Source organism: Oncorhynchus gorbuscha, linkage group LG03 (assembly GCF_021184085.1).
Source record: "Oncorhynchus gorbuscha isolate QuinsamMale2020 ecotype Even-year linkage group LG03, OgorEven_v1.0, whole genome shotgun sequence".
NCBI classification, from domain to species: Eukaryota; Metazoa; Chordata; class Actinopteri; order Salmoniformes; family Salmonidae; genus Oncorhynchus; species Oncorhynchus gorbuscha.
The window spans coordinates 106,573,926-106,588,853 of record NC_060175.1 but is presented as its reverse complement, the minus strand read 5'-3'; the positions used below and the strand labels follow the sequence as shown (position 1 = coordinate 106,588,853).

The 14,928-nt window shown below is 45.9% G+C and overlaps 1 protein-coding gene across 1 annotated transcript in view; it reads left to right on the top strand.

The window, feature by feature from the left end:
• Window positions 1–3,868: 3,868 nt before the first annotated feature.
• Window positions 3,869–14,928, top strand: part of camkvl (CaM kinase-like vesicle-associated, like) — a 126,078-nt gene continuing 115,018 nt past the window's right edge. Inside the window, 1 exon segment of the mRNA XM_046344801.1 lies at window positions 3,869–4,088. The gene's annotated coding sequence lies outside the window, so the exon portion shown is untranslated.

Sequence of the window (14,928 nt, the reverse complement as noted above, 5' to 3'; positions counted from 1 at the left end):
GCCAGTCAGACAGTTGGACACTCTGTAGACAATGCCAGTCAGACAGGACACTCTATAGTCAATGCCAGTCAGACAGTTGGACACTCTATAGACAATGCCAGTCAGACAGGACACTCTATAGACAATGCCAGTCAGACAGCTGGACACTCTATAGACAATGCCAGTCAGACAGGACACTCTATAGACAATGCCAGTCAGACAGTTGGACACTCTATAGACAATGCCAGTCAGACAGGACACTCTATAGACAATGCCAGTCAGACAGGACACTCTATAGACAATGCCAGTCAGACAGGACACTCTATAGACAATGCCAGTCAGACAGGACACTCTATAGACAATGCCAGTCAGACAGGACACTCTATAGACAATGCCAGTCAGACAGTTGGACACTCTATAGACAATGCCAGTCAGACAGGCCACTCTATAGACAATGCCAGTCAGACAGTTGGACACTCTGTAGACAATGCCAGTCAGACAGTTGGACACTCTGTAGACAATGCCAGTCAGACAGGACACTCTATAGACAATGCCAGTCAGACAGGACACTCTATAGACAATGCCAGTCAGACAGTTGGCCACTCTATAGACAATGCCAGTCAGACAGTTGGACACTCTATAGACAATGCCAGTCAGACAGTTGGACACTCTATAGACAATGCCAGTCAGACAGGACACTCTATAGACAATGCCAGTCAGACAGGACACTCTATAGGCAATGCCAGTCAGCAGGACACTCTATAGTCAATGCCAGTCAGACAGTTGGACACTCTATAGACAATGCCAGTCAGACAGGACACTCTATAGACAATGCCAGTCAGACAGGACACTCTATAGACAATGCCAGTCAGACAGGACACTCTATAGACAATGCCAGTCAGACAGCTGGACACTCTATAGACAATGCCAGTCAGACAGTTGGACACTCTATAGACAATGCCAGTCAGACAGGACACTCTATAGACAATGCCAGTCAGACAGTTGGACACTCTATAGACAATGCCAGTCAGACAGTTGGACACTCTATAGACAATGCCAGTCAGACAGGACACTCTATAGACAATGCCAGTCAGACAGGACACTCTATAGACAATGCCAGTCAGACAGTTGGACACTCTATAGACAATGCCAGTCAGACAGGACACTCTATAGACAATGCCAGTCAGACAGGACACTCTATAGACAATGCCAGTCAGACAGTTGGACACTCTATAGACAATGCCAGTCAGACAGTTGGACACTCTATAGACAATGCCAGTCAGACAGGACACTCTATAGACAATGCCAGTCAGACAGGACACTCTATAGACAATGCCAGTCAGACAGTTGGACACTCTATAGACAATGCCAGTCAGACAGGACACTCTATAGACAATGCCAGTCAGACAGTTGGACTAACCACTAGACACCCTGCCACTCTAACCACAGGCCACTCTCTACACTAACCCAGGCTACCCTGACAGCCCCTGGACACTCTAACCACTAGGCTACAATGCCAGTCTAACCACAGGCTACCCTGGACACTCTAGACAACCACAGCTCAGCCACCAGGACACTCTAACTACTAGGACAATGCCACCTCCTCACTCTAACCTCTGGCTACCCTGCCGCCCCTACACTCTAACCACTAGGCTACCTGCCTCCTCTACACTCTAACCACAGGCTACCTGGACACTTTAACCACTAGGCTACCTGCCTCCTCCACTCACCACAGGCTACCTGCCTCCTCTACACTCTAACCACTAGGCTACCTGCCTCCTCCAGTCTAACCACTAGGCTACCTGGACACTCTAACCACTAGGCAATGCCAGCCTCTACACTCTAACCTCTGGACACTACTGCCCTATCTATCTTACTGGCATCAGACAGTTAACAAGTAATTAATAGGAGACAATGACCACCATCTAAAGAACCTCTGGATGACAATTTGTTCTTAACTAGGGAAAAAAAGACAATGACCAGTACAGCAGACATTGTTGGGACAATTTTAAAATGTACTTTTAGAGGCCATTCAATACAATACTCATCATTGGAACAAAAGCAGTTTAGGGCAAAAGAGATGAGAAACTAATGAAGGATATAGAGGAGGAAACAGGTCATGGAAACTATAGAGGCACAAAATAGGTTAGAGGGAAAACTAAAAGAAATGGAGGAACTCATTCAAGAACGATCAAGTGCAATGTATTGTAAAAAAAAAAGAAAGCGAATTGGATGGAAAAAATTGTGAAATTAATGCACAACATTTTTCTTGAATCTTCAAACTTAGAAATGCTACCAAAGAATATTACAAATGATAGAGTTATCCATGATTCACCAAATGCTAGAGTTATCCATGATTCACCAAATGCTAGAGTTATCCATGATTCACCAAATGATAGAGTTATCCATGATTCACCAAATCTAGAGTTATCATGATTCACCAATGAGAGTTATCCATGATTCACCAAATGATACAGTTATCCATGATTCACCAACTATAGGTTATCCATGCCACCAAATGATAGAGTTATCCATGATTCACCAAATGATAGAGTTATCCATGATCCACCAAATGCTAGAGTTATCCATGATTCACCAAATGATAGAGTTATCCATGATTCACCAAATGATAGAGTTATCCATGATTCACCAAATGATAGAGTTATCCATGATTCACCTCTACACTCTAACCACTAGATTCACCCTGATAGAGTTACCATGATTCACCCTAGAGTTATCCATGATTCCCAAATGATAGAGCCATGATTCACCAAATTACATTTTGAAAGAGGAAACCACTATTTTAATATGCCTCCCCATTTCCACTGAATGATGTCAACTGTAAGGATTTATTTCTAACCATAGGCTAATGTCTCCTCACATTTAACCACTAGGCTACCTGCCTCCTCTACAGATCTAACCACTAGGCTACCTATTTTCAGTCTCTAACCACTATGGTAAAACTGCCGGGGCTTGATCTAACCACTGAGGCTACCCTGCCTCCTCTAAACTCTATGGTAAAATAAATAAAATATTTTCAGGTAAAAAATGTATTTAATGTTTTATCGTTAAATACACTCTAACCACTAGGCTACCTGCCTTTGTCTACACTCTAACCACTAGGCTACCTGCCTCTTCAAAGAACCACATCCCTAACCACTAGGAGAACCCATCCCTACTGACTAGGAGAACCACATCCCTAACCACTAGGAGAACCTGCCTCCCTACACTCTAACCACAGGCTACCTGCCTCCTCACCTCTAACCACTAGGCTACCTGCCGCCTCTACACTCTAACCTCTAGGCTACCCTACATCTATCTTACTGGCATCAAAAGTTAACAAGTAATTAATAGGAGACTGAATGCGATCGGACCACCATCTAAATGAACCTCTGGATGACAATTTGTTCTTAACTAGGAAAAAAAAAGATTCATAATTGACATAAGTACAGCAGATCCCCTTATTGTGTGGGACAATTTTAAAATGTACTTTTAGAGGCCATTCAATACAATACTCATCATTGGAACAAAATCATGGATAACTCTATCATTTGTAATATTCTTTGGTAGCATTTCTAAGTTTGAAAGTAGGGATGTGGTTCTCCTAGTCGGTAGGGATGTGGTTCTCCTAGTCGGTAGGGATGTGGTTCTCCTAGTCAGTAGGGATGTGGTTCTCCTAGTCGGTAGGGATGTGGTTCTTTGTTTTCAAGACGATTTAAAAATTATTCTTAAATAACAGGTGTAGACAAACAGTGAAATGCTTCCTTACGGGTCCTTTTTCAATTAATATTTAACGATAAAACATTATCGTTAAAGAGAGAGAGAGAGAGAGAGAGAGAGAGAAAAGGGGGCTGTTAGAGTGCTCGCTGAAACACACCAATCAGAGAAACAGACGGCATCAGTCGTGTCTGGGCTCGCGCTGCACTGTTGATTCTTTACCAAGTGGTGAGATCAGATGGTACCGAAAATATATATTTATTTTTAAATAACTGAACCGAATCACCGAACAGGCTACGTCTGAGGTTTGTGTTGCGGCTAAAGTTTGGATTTTAGACAGCTTGCACTGAGTGAAGCTCCTCCCGTCTCTCCCTTCACCGTGGACACAGCAGGTAAAGTCCAGTTTATCTCTCCCTTTTTTAATCATGGTCTATCGCTTCTCTGTGATGCATTCTGGCAGAGAGAGCAAAAAGATAATTCTACCTCATCTTTAAACCGCAACAGTTTGTGTCACGAACTGCAACGCTTCTGGGATTTTTCCCACGCTAAACATTTCCCTGTGTGTATCAAGATTGGTCCACCACCCAAAGGACATCCAGTCAACTTGACACAGCTGTGGGAAGAATTGGAGTAAACATGTGGCCAGCATCCCTGTGGAATGCTTTTGACACCTCGTAGAGTCGAATTGAGGCTGTTTTGAGGGCAAAGTGGGTGTGCAACTCAATATTAGGAAGGTGTTCTAAATGTTTTGTGCACTCAGTATGGGGGTATTATTCAGCTGTATGGGGGTATTATTCAGCTGTATGGGGTATTATTTAGCTGTATGGGGTATTATTCAGCTGTATGGGGTATTATTCAGCTGTATGGGGTATTATTCAGCTGTATGGGGTATTATTCAGCTGTATGGGGTATTATTCAGCTGTATGGGGTATTATTCAGCTGTATGGGGGTATTATTCAGCTGTATGGGGGTATTATTCAGCTGTATGGGGGTATTATTCAGCTGTATGGGATATTATTCAGCTGTATGGGGTATTATTCAGCTGTATGGGGGTATTATTCAGCTGTATGGGGTATTATTCAGCTGTATGGGGTATTATTCAGCTGTATGGGGTATTATTCAGCTGTATGGGGTATTATTCAGCTGTATGGGGTATTATTCATCTGTATGGGGGTATTATTCAGCTGTATGGGGTATTATTCAGCTGTATGGGGGTATTATTTAGCTGTATGGGGGTATTATTTAGCTGTATGGGGTATTATTCAGCTGTATGGGGTATTATTCAGCTGTATGGGGTATTATTCAGCTGTATGGGGTATTATTCAGCTGTATGGGGGTATTATTCAGCTGTATGGGGTATTATTCAGCTGTATGGGGTATTATTCAGCTGTATGGGGTATTATTCAGCTGTATGGGGTATTATTCAGCTGTATAGGGTATTATTCAGCTATATGGGGTATTATTCAGCGGTATGGGGTATTATTCAGCTGTATGGGGTATTATTCAGCTGTATGGGGTATTATGCAGCTGTATGGGGTATTATTCAGCTGTATGGGGTATTATTCAGCTGTATAGGGTATTATTCAGCTGTATGGGGTATTATTCAGCTGTATGGGGTATTATTCAGCTGTATGGGGTATTATTCAGCTGTATGGGGGTATTATTCAGCTGTATGGGGTATTATTCAGCTCTATGGGGGTATTATTCAGCTGTATGGGGGTATTATTCAGCTGTATGGGGGTATTATTCAGCTGTATGGGGGTATTATTCAGCTGTATGGGATATTATTCAGCTGTATGGGGTATTATTCAGCTGTATGGGGTATTATTCAGCTGTATGGGCTATTATTCAGCTGTATAGGGTATTATTCAGCTGTATGCGGTATTATTCAGCTGTATGGGGTATTATTCAGCTGTATGGGGTATTATTCAGCTGTATGGGGTATTATTCAGCTGTATGGGGGTATTATTCAGCTGTATGGGGTATTATTCAGCTGTATGGGGGTATTATTCAGCTGTATGGGGTATTATTCAGCTGTATGGGGGTATTATTTAGCTGTATGGGGGTATTATTTAGCTGTATGGGGTATTATTCAGCTGTATGGGGGTATTATTCAGCTGTATGGGGTATTATTCAGCTGTATGGGGGTATTATTCAGCTGTATGGGGTATTATTCAGCTGTATGGGGGTATTATTTAGCTGTATGGGGTATTATTTAGCTGTATGGGGTATTATTCAGCTGTATGGGGTATTATTCAGCTGTATGGGGTATTATTCAGCTGTATGGGGTATTATTCAGCTGTATGGGGGTATTATTTAGCTGTATGGGGTATTATTCAGCTGTATGGGGTATTATTCAGCTGTATGGGGTATTATTCAGCTGTATGGGGTATTATTCAGCTGTATGGGGTATTATTCAGCTGTATGGGGTATTATTCATCTGTATGGGGGTATTATTCAGCTGTATGGGGTAATATTCAGCTGTATGGGGGTATTATTCAGCTGTATGGGGTATTATTCAGCTGTATGGGGGTATTATTTAGCTGTATGGGGGTATTATTTAGCTGTATGGGGTATTATTCAGCTGTATGGGGTATTATTCAGCTGTATGGGGTATTATTCAGCTGTATGGGGTATTATTCAGCTGTATGGGGGTATTATTCAGCTGTATGGGGTATTATTCAGCTGTATGGGGGTATTATTCAGCTGTATGGGGTATTATTCAGCTGTATGGGGTATTATTCAGCTGTATGGGGTATTATTCAGCTGTATGGGGTATTATTCAGCTATATTCAGCTATACCTGCAGAGAGCTGGGACCAAAGTAACAAAGCCTACCATCAGTAACACACTACGCCGCCAGGGACTCAAATCCTGCAGTGCCAGACGTGTCCCCCTTAAGCCAGTACATGTCCAGGCCCATCTGAAGTTTGCTAGAGAGCATTTGGATAATCCAGAAGAAGATTGGGAGAATGTCATATGGTCAGATGAAACCAAAATATAACTTTTTGGAAAAAACTCAACTCGTCGTGTTTGGAGGACAAAGAATACTGAGTTGCATCCAAAGAACACCATACCTACTGTGAAGCATGGGGGTGGAAACATCATGCTTTGGGGCTGTTTTCCTGCAAAGGGACCAGGACGACTGATCCGTGTAAAGGAAAGAACGAATGGGGCCATGTATCGTGAGATTTTGAGTGAAAACCTCCTTCCATTTGCAAGGGCATTGCAGATGAAACGTGGCTGGGTCTTTCAGCAACGAAGGAGTGGCTTCTTAAGAAGCATTTCAAGGTCCTGGAGATTTTTTTCTTTCATTTTTTCTGTCATAGTTGAAGTGTACCTATGATGAAAATTACAAGCCTCTCTCATCTTTTTAAGTGGGAGAACTTGCACAATTGGTGGCTGACTAAATACTTTTTTGCCCCACTCTATCTGTAGGCTGTGGACCATGCTAGGCTGTAGGCTGTGGACCATGCTAGGCTGTAGTTTGTGGACCATGCTAGGCTGTAGTTTTTGGACCATGCTAGGCTGTATTTTGTGGACCATGCTAGGATGTAGTTTGTGGACCATGCTAGGCTGTAGTTTGTGGACCATGCTAGGATGTAGTTTGTGGACCATGCTATGATGTAGTTTGTGGACCATGCTAGGATGTAGGTTGTGAACCATGCTAGGCTGTAGTTTGTGGACCATGCTAGGCTACAGTTTGTGGACCATGCTCGGATGTAGTTTGTGGACCATGCTAGGCTACAGTTTGTGGACCATGCTTGGATGTAGTTTGTGGACCATGCTAGGATGTAGTTTGTGGACCATGCTTGGATGTAGCTTGTGGACCATGCTAGGCTGTAGTTTGTGGACCATGCTAGGATGTAGTTTGTGGACCATGCTAGGATGTAGTTTGTGGACCATGCTATGATGTAGTTTGTGTACCATGCTAGGATGTAGTTTGTGGATCATGCTAGGCTGTAGTCTGTGGACCATGCTAGGATGTAGTTTGTGGACCATGCTAGGATGTAGTTTGTGTACCATGCTAGGATGTAGTTTGTGGACCATGCTAGGCTATAGTTTGTGGACCATGCTAGGATGTAGGATATTCTAGGCTGTTGGCTGTAGTTTGTAGGCAATTCTAGGCTATAGGCTGTAGGTTATTCTAGGCCGTAGGTTTTAGACTGTAGTCTGTAGGCTGTAGACCATGCTAGGCTGTAGACTATGCTAGGCTGTAGGCTGTAGACTATGCTAGGCTGTAGGCTGTAGACCATGCTAGGCTGTAGACTGTAGTCTGTAGGCTGTAGACTATGCTAGGCTGTAGGCTGTAGATTATAGGCTGTAGACCATGCTAGGCTGTAGGCTGTAGTCTGTAGGCTGTAGACCATGCTAGGCTGTAGACTGTAGATTGTAGGCTGTAGACTATGCTAGGCTGTAGACTGTGCTAGGCTGTAGACTGTAGTCTGTAGACTGTAGACTATGCTAGGCTGTAGACTGTAGTCTGTAGACTGTAGACCATGCTAGGCTGTAGACTGTAGTCTGTAGGCTGTAGACTATGCTAGGCTGTAGACTGTAGTCTGTAGACTGTAGACTATGCTAGGCTGTAGACTGTAGTCTGTAGGCTGTAGACCATGCTAGGCTGTAGACTGTAGTCTGTAGGCTGTAGACTATGCTAGGCTGTAGACTGTAGTCTGTAGGCTGTAGACCATGCTAGGCTGTAGACTGTAGTCTGTAGGCTGTAGACCATGCTAGGCTGTAGACTGTAGTCTGTAGGCTGTAGACTATGCTAGGCTGTAGACTGTAGTCTGTAGACTGTAGACTATGCTAGGCTGTAGACTGTAGTCTGTAGGCTGTAGACTATGCTAGGCTGTAGACTGTAGTCTGTAGGCTGTAGACTGTAGTCTGTAGGCTGTAGACTATGCTAGGCTGTAGACTGTAGTCTGTAGACTGTAGTCTGTAGGCTGTAGACTATGCTAGGCTGTAGACTGTAGTCTGTAGGCTGTAGACCATGCTAGGCTGTAGACTGTAGTCTGTAGGCTGTAGACCATGCTAGGCTGTAGACTGTAGTCTGTAGGCTGTAGACCATGCTAGGCTGTAGACTGTAGTCTGTAGGCTGTAGACCATGCTAGGCTGTAGACTGTAGTCTGTAGACTGTAGTCTGTAGGCTGTAGACTATGCTAGGCTGTAGGCTGTAGTCTGTAGGCTGTAGACTGTAGTCTGTAGGCTGTAGACTATGCTAGGCTGTAGACTGTAGTCTGTAGACTGTAGTCTGTAGGCTGTAGACTATGCTAGGCTGTAGACTGTAGTCTGTAGGCTGTAGACCATGCTAGGCTGTAGACTGTAGTCTGTAGGCTGTAGACCATGCTAGGCTGTAGACTGTAGTCTGTAGGCTGTAGACCATGCTAGGCTGTAGACTGTAGTCTGTAGACTGTAGACCATGCTAGGCTGTAGACTGTAGTCTGTAGGCTGTAGACTATGCTAGTCTGTAGGCTGTAGACTATGCTAGGCTGTAGACTGTAGTCTGTAGGCTGTAGACTATGCTAGGCTGTAGACTGTAGTCTGTAGACTGTAGACTATGCTAGGCTGTAGACTGTAGTCTGTAGGCTGTAGACTATGCTAGGCTGTAGTCTGTAGACTGTAGACTGTAGACCATGCTAGGCTGTAGACTGTAGTCTGTAGACTGTAGTCTGTAGACTGTAGACTATGCTAGTCTGTAGGCTGTAGACTATGCTAGGCTGTAGACTGTAGTCTGTAGACTGTAGTCTGTAGACTGTAGTCTGTAGACTGTAGTTTGTAGACTGTAGACTATGCTAGTCTGTAGGCTGTAGATTATAGGCTGTAGACTATGCTAGGCTGTAGACCATGCTAGGCTGTAGACTATGCTAGGCTGTAGGCTGTAGATTGTAGGCTGTAGACCATGCTAGGCTGTAGACCATGCTAGGCTGTAGACCATGCTAGGCTGTAGACCATGCTAGGCTGTAGACTATGCTAGGCTGTAGACCATGCTAGGCTGTAGACCATGCTAGGCTGTAGACTATGCTAGGCTGTAGACCATGCTAGGCTGTAGACTATGCTAGGCTGTAGACTATGCTAGGCTGTAGACCATGCTAGGCTGTAGACTATGCTAGGCTGTAGACCATGCTAGGCTGTAGACCATGCTAGGCTGTAGACCATGCTAGGCTGTAGACTATGCTAGGCTGTAGACCATGCTAGGCTGTAGACCATGCTAGTCTGTAGACTATGCTAGGCTGTAGACTATGCTAGGCTGTAGACTATGGTAGTCTGTAGACTATGCTAGGCTGTAGACTATGCTAGGCTGTAGACTATGCTAGGCTGTAGGCTGTAGTCTATGCTAGGCTGTAGACTATGCTAGGCTGTAGGCTGTAGACCATGCTAGGCTGTAGACTATGCTAGGCTGTAGACTATGCTAGGCTGTAGGCTGTAGACTATGCTAGGCTGTAGGCTGTAGACCATGCTAAGCTGTAGACTATGCTAGGCTGTAGGCTGTAGACTATGCTAGGCTGTAGGCTGTAGATTATAGGCTGTAGACTGTAGGCTGTAGTTTGTCTGTTGTTGTCACAGTTCAGTAGCATCATCCCCTGAGAGCTCATTTACAATATCTGATAGCACAGTACTGTCTGCATCCCCTGACATTTACATTTACATTTAAGTCATTTAGCAGACGCTCTTATCCAGAGCGACTTACAAATTGGTGCATTCACCTTATGACATCGAGTGGAACAGTCACTTTACAATAGTGCATCTAAATCTTAAAGGGGGTGGGGGGGTGAGAGGGATTACTTATCCTATCCTAGGTATTCCTTAAAGAGGTGGGGTTTCAGGTGTCTCCGGAAGGTGGTGATTGACTCCGCTGTCCTGGCGTCGTGAGGGAGTTTGTTCCACCATTGGGGGGCCAGAGCAGCGAACAGTTTTGAGAGAGCTGGTAACACAGTACTGTCTACACCACGGAGAGCTGGTAACACAGTACTGTCTGCACCCCCAAGAGTTGATAAAACAGTACTGTCTGCACCACCGAGAGCTGGTAACACAGTACTGTCTGCACCCTCAAGAGTTGATAAAACAGTACTGTCTGCACCACCGAGAGCTGATAACACAGTACTGTCTGCACCACCGAGAGCTGATAACAGAGTACTGTCTGCACCACCGAGAGCTGATAACACAGTACTGTCTGCACCCCCAAGAGTTGATAAAACAGTACTGTCTGCACCACCGAGAACTGATAACACAGTACTGTCTGCACCACCGAGAGCTGATAAAACAGTACTGTCTGCACCACCGAGAACTAATAACACAGTACTGTCTTCTTCCCAAATGGCACCCTATTGCCCTGATATCATCCCTTTGGGAGGCAGCATGTGGCCCTACAGGAGACTAATACAGTTTTAAGAGGTTCTTGTTTGATAGTGTAGATTTGTGTGTTTTACAGAGTGTGTTATAATGTATATAGGTTTGTTATAGTGTATATTTGTGTGTTTTACAGAGTGTGTTATAATGTATATAGGTTTGTTATAGTGTATATTTGTGTGTTTTACAGAGTGTGTTATAATGTATATAGGTGTCATGCAGGTGAAAGAGGACCCAAAAGCGACTTGGCGAAAACAGAGTCTTTAATCCAGTAAAGTAAATACAAACAAAAAACACAACTTTCACTCGAAATGACGAGGACAAACTGGAGACTCGATCTTGAACAGCAGGTGAACAGCAGGTTGCCTCGGGAAGGCACTTGAACCAGACAGACTCAGACACCTGCTCACCACGCAGCATCTGAGGAAAACACGACACGACAGGGCGATACACAAACACAGCACGGTGAATTCTAGACAAGGAACCGACAGGACAGGAACGGAACACAAAGGAAGAAATAGGGACTCTAATCAGGGGAAAGGATCAGGAACAGGTGTGGGAAGACTAAATGATTGATTAGGGGAATAGGAACAGCTGGGAGCAGGAACGGAACGATAGAGAGAAGAGAGAGCGAGAGAGTGAGAGAGGGAGGGGAGAGAGAGGGATAGAAAGAGGGAAAGAACCTAATAAGACCAGCAGAGGGAAACGAATAGAATGGGAAGCACAGGGACAAGACAAGATAATAAATGACAAAACATGACAGTACCCCCCACTCACCGAGCGCCTCCTGGCGCACTCGAGGAGGAATCCTGGCGGCAACGGAGGAAATCATCAATGAGTGAACGGTCCAGCACGTCCCGAGACGGAACCCAACTCCTCTCCTCAGGACCGTAACCCTCCCAATCCACTAAGTATTGGTGACCCCGTCCCCGAGAACGCATGTCCATGATCTTATGTACCTTGTAAATAGGTGCGCTCTTGACAAGGACGGGAGGGGGGGAGGGAAGACGAACGGGGTGCGAAGAAAGGGCTTAACACAGGAGACATGGAAGACAGGATGGACGCGACGAAGATGTCGCGGAAGAAGCAGTCGCACAGCGACAGGATTGACGACCTGGGAGACACGGAACGGACCAATGAACCGCGGAGTCAACTTACGAGAAGCTGTCGTAAGAGGAAGGTTGCGAGTGGAAAGCCACACTCTCTGGCCGCAACAATACCTTGGACTCTTAATCCTGCGTTTATTGGCGGCTCTCACAGTCTGTGCCCTGTAACGGCAAAGTGCAGACCTCACCCTCCTCCAGGTGCGCTCACAACGTTGGACAAACGCTTGAGCGGAGGGAACGCTGGACTCGGCAAGCTGGGATGAGAACAGAGGAGGCTGGTAACCCAGACTACTCTGAAACGGAGATAACCCGGTAGCAGACGAAGGAAGCGAATTGTGAGCGTATTCTGCCCAGGGAGCTGTTCTGCCCAAGACGCAGGGTTTCTGAAAGAAAGGCTGCGTAGTATGCGACCAATCGTCTGATTGGCCCTCTCTGCTTGACCGTTAGACTGGGGATGAAACCCGGAAGAGAGACTGACGGACGCACCAATCAAACGACAGAACTCCCTCCAAAACTGTGACGTGAATTGCGGGCCTCTGTCTGAAACGGCGTCTAACGGGGAGGCCATGAATTCTGAATACATTCTCGATAATGATTTGTGCCGTCTCCTTAGCGGAAGGAAGTTTAGCGAGGGGAATGAAATGTGCCGCCTTAGAGAACCTATCGACAACCGTAAGAATCACAGTCTTCCCCGCAGACAAAGGCAGACCGGTAATGAAGTCTAGGCGATGTGAGACCATGGTCGAGAAGGAATGGGAGCGGTCTGAGACGACCGGCAGGAGGAGAGTTACCCGACTTAGTCTGCGCGCAGTCCGAACAAGCAGCCACGAAACGGCGCGTGTCACGCTCCTGAGTCGGCCACCAAAAGCGCTGGCGAATAGACGCAAGAGTGCCTCGAACACCGGGATGACCAGCTAACTTGGCAGAGTGAGCCCACTGAAGAACAGCCAGACGAGTGGAAACAGGAACGAAAAGGAGGTTACTAGGACAAGCGCGCGGCGACGCAGTGTGCGTGAGTGCTTGCTTAACCTGTCTTTCAATTCCCCAGACTGTTAACCCGACAACACGCCCATAAGGAAGAATCCCCTCGGGATCAGTAGAAGCCACAGAAGAACTAAACAGACGGGATAAGGCATCAGGCTTGGTGTTCTTGCTACCCGGACGGTAAGAAATCACAAACTCGAAACGAGCGAAAAACAACGCCCAACGAGCTTGACGGGCATTAAGTCGTTTGGCAGAACGGATGTACTCAAGGTTCTTATGGTCTGTCCAAACGACAAAAAGGAACGGTCGCCCCCTCCAACCACTGTCGCCATTCGCCTAGGGCTAAGCGGATGGCGAGCAGTTCACGGTTACCCACATCATAGTTGCGCTCAGATGGCGACAGGCGATGAGAAAAATAAGCGCAAGGATGAACCTTATCGTCAGACTGGAAGCGCTGGGATAGAATGGCTCCCACGCCTACCTCTGAAGCGTCAACCTCGACAATGAATTGTCTAGTGACGTCAGGAGTAACGAGGATAGGAGCGGACGTAAAACGTTCTTTTAGAAGATCAAAAGCTCCCTGGGCGGAACCGGACCACTTAAAACACGTCTTGACAGAAGTAAGAGCTGTGAGAGGGGCAGCAACTTGACCGAAATTACGAATGAAACGCCGATAGAAATTAGCGAAACCTAAAAAGCGCTGCAACTCGACACGTGACCTTGGAACGGGCCAATCACTGACAGCTTGGACCTTAGCGGAATCCATCTGAATGCCTTCAGCGGAAATAACGGAACCGAGAAAAGTAACGGAGGAGACATGAAAAGAGCACTTCTCAGACTTTACGTAGAGACAATTCTCAAAAGGCGCTGTAGAACACGTCGAACGTGCTGAACATGAATCTCGAGTGACGGAGAAAAATCAGGATCCCCTCTCTGATGCGCACGAGATGGTAAGCGTTACGAAGGTCCAACTTAGTAAAGCACCTGGCTCCCTGCAGAATCTCGAAGGCTGATGACATAAGGGGAAGCGGATAACGATTCTTAACCGTTATGTCATTCAGCCCTCGATAATCCACGCAGGGGCGCAGAGTACCGTCCTTCTTCTTAACAAAAAGAACCCCGCCCCGGCCGGAGAGGAAGAAGGCACTATGGTACCGGCGTCAAGAGACACAGACAAATAATCCTCGAGAGCCTTACGTTGGGAGCCGACAGAGAGTATAGTCTACCCCGAGGAGGAGTGGTCCCCGGAAGGAGATCAATACTACAATCATACGACCGGTGAGGAGGAAGGGAGTTGGCTCGGGACCGACTGAAGACCGTGCGCAGATCATGATATTCCTCCGGCACTCCTGTCAAATCGCCAGGTTCCTCCTGAGAAGTAGGGACAGAAGAAACGGGAGGGATGGCAGACATTAAACACTTCACATGACAAGAAACGTTCCAGGATAGGATAGAATTACTAGACCAATTAATTGAAGGATTATGACATACTAGCCAGGGATGACCCAAAACAACAGGTGTAAACGGTGAACGAAAAATCAAAAAAAGAAATAGTCTCACTGTGGTTACCAGATACTGTGAGGGTTAAAGGTAGTGTCTCAAATCTGATACTGGGAAGATGACTACCATCTAAGGCGAACATGGGCGTAGGCTTCTCTAACTCTCTGAAAGGAATGTCATGTTTCCGAACCCATGCTTCGTCCATGAAACAACCCTCAGCCCCAGAGTCTATCAAGGCACTACATGTAGCACCGAACCGGTCCAGCGTAGATGGACCGACAAAGTAGTACAGCTCC